Source organism: Saccoglossus kowalevskii, chromosome 5 (assembly GCF_978046115.1).
Source record: "Saccoglossus kowalevskii chromosome 5, keSacKowa6.1, whole genome shotgun sequence".
NCBI lineage: Eukaryota > Metazoa > Hemichordata > Enteropneusta > Harrimaniidae > Saccoglossus > Saccoglossus kowalevskii.
The window spans coordinates 28,477,668-28,483,708 of NC_140645.1; positions in this window are offsets into that span (position 1 = coordinate 28,477,668).

The window sequence follows — 6,041 nt, forward strand, 5'->3', positions numbered from 1 at the left end:
ACACGAGAAGAGACGAAGTCTAGGGACAGAGTCTTGGGTTAGCCTTGTGATAGTCTTGGGGACTTTTCCCCAGGGCACTGTGTCTTATAGAGTACTCGACTGACCGACTAAGACGAGAGTTGAAACGTATTTCGTTGTGTGTGTCTATTTGACTGTAAAGCTTAAGTGACTTTCCCGATCCCGTACCTCAAGGGGACGCGATAGAGAGACGAGACATTCCCCCCTTACACGTGTGGAAAACTCAGAGAAGAAATTGCCCGTGATAGAATAATTGTGAAGCCTGTCACAGCACAAAAAATATGTGAATCGACGCCGGAAATTGGATGGTACGACGACCATTCAATTTGCGTCAAATATGCTTTGTTACAACATCATTGATTTGCTGAGAGTCACCTGATCGGAGCACTTCCTGGGTAACAGCACCATATTTGTCCGTATTATCAACAGGACTTTGCAAGATAACCACGCCCACATTTTCAACCATTTTAGTGCGGAAGTTGCCAACAAATGTCAAAAAACTTGTGAATTTTATGGATTCGAATAAAATAAAGCTAGCGATTGGTAAGACTGGTTAATAATATATCCTCTGATGCCCATTTTTTTTCTATTTCAAGGTGAGAAATGGATAGTTGAGTTCAATCGATTTCAAGGCGACTGTTTCATATCGACAACTCTATACGCTCTGTTGTAGTTTCGTTGTAGTAAAATAAATATATAATAAATAGTACTTGTTTAATTATTTGGTTTTACAAACAACAAATTACAGGACATGATCCCCATGAATACGATAAATAAATGCTGATTGTGTTGAATGACGGACGTCGGGACCGTTCGGAGAAACCAAGGGGGATCGATATTCCAAACACGCTGGGACACGTTCGGTGGAAATTTCAAACAAATGAAAATATTAACGAAAGAGGAGATTTTTCTAGATATTTACAAACATACTGCCATACCAAATATATGCAAAATTAACAAATACACAAAGAGGTGTAATATTAGGTTTTATTTTAGCCTTAGAAATATTTTTCTTTCGTCAGAATATTGTCTAAAATAAAATATTCAATCCCAGCCAAATCTAGGTCAAAGGGTCAGATTGCGTGCATATAATTATAGACTGTTAAAACAAAAAAGTATTTGAAATTTTGGCGGTTGTTCAACATCTATGCACGGTTACTAAACTAGTAACCGTGATCTATGAAAATTGTCAGTAGTCCGAATTTTTGCACGGTCGAAAATAAAGCTGAAATTGAAAAGCGGAAGCGGGTGAGAGGTTGGGCAAAATGAGTTCTGTACTACTTTGTTTGATGAGGCGATGCTGATGCCACATTGTCGCCATAATGAGACCACAATGATGCACAATCATAATCGTATTTCTTGGATTTCGGTTAGGCGTGTTGAATATCTGAATTCATTGTTTTTTTTGCTTTATTGAATAATTTGGATAGTTCAATAGTTTCTACATGTTATACTATTTATGTCTCATGAAATAAGCACGAATGTAAACACTAGCATTATCTTGAGTGATGGATTGTCGCCAATTGATTTGCTGATATTGAAAAAAAAAATCTGTTATTATTTTTAATATGATTGACTACTTATCTTGATTTTTACACAGTATAGTCGTTATAAAAATAATCGAGATAGATTATATTAGTTTGAAAATATAAACATTATTCGAAATGTATTGTCGTCATTAGAGTCACGAATGAATTTGTGTAATATAAGAGAAGGTACGCTGTATTCATATTAAGTGTAATACGGTCTATTAAATAAACAAACAAAATAACTATGTATCGTCTTACGTTAAAAAAACCTTTGATTTGCTGTAAAGGAAACGATACAAGAGACTCGAGTTACCTCAATAGTTGCCGGAAAATATCTATCGGATTCAATAATGTGCAAATGGTGAAAACGAAAACAATATGGGCACTTTGTGTAAATTGCATGAAGGATGGGTAAAAGAAAGTAATGATACGCTATATTTATATAGCACAACCTGAAAATTAGTTTAAAAATTGATGTTCAATTACCTCTACAATGGTTGTTACAATTCGAGAAGAAGGAACAATTTTTCCTGCACCAGTTCATTACCCTTTGACAATATAACATACTGAGTATTAGTATAATAACAGATAGGACAAATATACCAATGACAGGGAGTATATATAATAGTATGTTGCGATATAGTATGAAATATAAGTATATAATTTTTCTACTGTATGTAGTTTTACTGGCATGATAAAGTAAAGTGGATGCTGTATGTTTACATGAAGGATAGAGTGAACAATTGTAACTTTTTATTTCATTTCTAATTACATGCTTTCCCATTCTCGTGAAAATGTGAAATATTGTTCATAGTATAAACATCCAAGTTTGCATTGACTGTTAACCCTGTTTGTGATTGCAGTATACTACACGTATATAAGCTTAGAACCCTTAAATACAAAGCCAAATATTGACATTCGCCTTCATGCAAATGAGACGATTGGCTCAGCTAAGTGATTTGTATCAATACTAATTACAAATGTTGGTTTCTTGCAAATAAGAAATGTGTTATTACTCATCACCTGATGTGATTAAAGTAATTCATTGTACGTAATGCATTACATCTTGTATATTATGTTAACTACTTCATGATACAGAGAAGAGCATACTGTTGTCATGTTAGATGTGTCTAACTGCGTGATTGATAATTCACCAGTGGCATTACCATAGTAGTTGTTAACAATGGATGTTACCGTAACATATTCAATGAATGTAAATATTACTGTCTGGTTTTCAACCTTGTGATCTTATCCGTTGTCCAACTCCCATGAACATGTAGGTTCATATCGTGTATCTGTTGTACATATAAGTTCAACTTCTTTGTCCACGTTAAATGATGTTCGTCCATATGCACTTAAAACAATAGCAGTAGTAGGTGACAGCTGGAGCGGATCAGCTGTTTGAATTGAAACACGTAGCATAGTAATGTGAAAGTTCATAATAGTTTTGACACAAATTGATATGAGCTACTTAGTTTTACCAGTCAAAAGCGAGAATAGTTGATAAACACAATGTAGGAAACATATTGACTTGAATATAAACCGAGTGGTGTTTCTTGGCCCTACGCGTTATATGCTGTGAGCATTTCTACGCTTCCCACGCCCGTGCTCACGGAGAACGCTTCACTAGTTGTTGTAGTCACTTCCACATTTTTATCTGGCGAGTGGTGAAATAAATTGCGTTTGAAAATTTCTCAATTCATTTCAATAATATTATACTCTATAATTTGAGTGATTCACACTACTTGAAACACGGGTACTAAAAATAGTATTCGTGGCTGAAAGTAACTGTTACTGTATAATTTTCAGCAAACAATGTATGTATGATAATGAGTAATGTGTCACTACAAAATATTTGTATTTTTATGTTGTGGGAGAGCGGGTGTGAGAGATATATGGGAGTGTATTTGTTAATGTCGGATATCAGTTCAATGTGATGAAATAAATAACGCATGGTCATTCGGGTAATATCACGATTTTCCCTCAAGCTGTTGATCTTGGCCATAAAAATTAATGATTATGGTCATGACCAACATCCTTTGGACAAGCAACAAATCGTGATATTACCCTCACAAACATGTGTTATTATTTATTTGTATATTTTATCACATCTCACATTTTCGCATGCTGTGATTGGTTGAGACTCCGTCACATGACACTGAATAAAATGGATATTACATAGTATATTACCCGCCAAGCAAAAACGAGATATTGAGTGGTATAATCGACTTCGGTGGGGGGTTATTGCTATTATATTATACCAGTATATTGAGCATTCGAAAAAAATAGTAAACAAAAAGTTTTCTTGCATCTACTATAAGATCATGACTATGGCCCATGAACAAGAATATTTAAAAACATAGTATGTAGTTTCACGCTGAATGCACAAACACAAAAATACACACGCAACACAGTTCAAATTAAATACAAATTTCTTTCATTCCTTGTGCAAATGAAACGTATCCACAGGGAATAGAGCAGCGTAAACACAAACATTAACATAACAAAAATGACCTTCGTGACCTTTTACTGATACGTCAACGTCATTTGAAATACAGGGTTGTGTACAATGTTGACCATTAAAACAATCAACGTTTTGTGACATGTAATTTGCCAGTGAAACTTTTTTCAAAGATGTTATCACTATAATAAATAACGGGTTATATTAGTGTTTTGTCTTACCCGAACAAGTATATCTCGACAAAACTACTCAACAGTTGCCAAGAATTACGCTAAGCTTAACGGATTTTATAGAAAAATGTGCAAACAAACAAAGCACGTGACCATTCAGGATATACGTCCACAGCTTGATTGAACCACACAGCAACTATAGACAACCATAGAAAGCGATATACAAAAAAGTCAACACAAAAGTTAGACTTGCACTTTGACCCTAACCACAGCAGCATTTAACGACTGGGCTATTAGATCACTCATTGTCTTTTTATAACACGACACATATACATGTGAGTAAATTTGTGTTTAATTGTGAACATTACATAAATAAGACTGTATGTCATTCTTTTGAATTGAAATGATAGGAAAATATATAGACTTTACAGCCCAGACAGCTCAACAACCGTTAAGTACCATGGAATGGGGTACACGATACAGGTCAACACAAAGGTCAATTATGTTTGAAGTAAATACTAACAACTTAGGTTAATGTCCTCAATACCTATGATATGCAAATTAGATTTCCACAATTCACACACTTAGTAAGCGAAGTTGTCAATACTGCCGCCACAGTGGTCTTGAGTATATGCTTTATTGCACTTTTACCTCAATTAATGACTTCAGCTGCTAGAATTTATGAAACGCTAGCCAACACATTACAACTTTGACAGCTCAACAACCGTAGAGTACCACGGAATGCGCTACGCAATACAGGTCAACTCATGGGTCAAATTGTCAATATTATAACAGTACCACAGTGTTCTTAATGTTACATTGCACTTTGACCTCAATTTATGACTTCAGGTGCTGGTATTTATGGGTTTTTATTATAATTGTTGACTTGACTTGTCGTGTATACCTTGCATATATAATTTTGTGTATGTTTCACTCGTAAGTGTGAAACACTGCTCCAATTAAACCAATGTAATTTCCCGAAAATTAAAATTCAAAATTTTGACATGCAACACTGATTTGACCTGTTTTTTACTGGTGTTTTACGAGTAGCATGAGAACGAAGTGAAATATAATGTATTTATGGATATACCTTGTTATATTAAGCGGGAGGGTAGTCACCAGCGCACGCGCGGAAATTGAGTCCAAACCGACGATAACAACCCACGCTAAAAAGCAAAGGCTCATGGAAAGACGCTTGTTTGTAAACAATTGCTCGCTATGGCCATCTGACGCATGTGTAGGTGATGACTCCTCCGCTTTAAGCACTACCTTATTGTTATGCATAGTAAATAACGACATTTTTCACATAATTACGACATATAAAATGGAGCTTAAATATTTATTTTATCTGTGAACAATACGTAATGAAGATTGTTTATTACTGTGTGTCTAGTTCTCTAGAATAAAACACTAGAATACATTAACCTCTCAACAACCGCTGAATACCGTGGAATGCGTTACATAGTACAGGTCAACACAGGGGTCAATTGTGTTTGAAGTAAAGACTGGCAACTTAGGTTCATGTACTCAATACCTTTGATATGCAAATTGATTTCCACAATTCAGACACTGCAATTAATCAATACTGCCACCACAGTGTGCTTGGCCCCAATTAATTTCAGATGTCTTTAACTGCTTGTATTTAGAAAATAAAGTATACCATATTGAGAAGGAAATTATCTGAAAAAACTGTCAACATCTATTGAGTAGTGTCTCGGGAAAGAACTATCGTCTTATTATTGTATTTTACTAATCTGTGCTATACAATGTTATATGTAAGTTTTTCATTTATTTATTTACTCCATGTATCCTATAATTTGGTAATACATAATAATTATCTTTTCTGATCTAGTTACAGGAGTG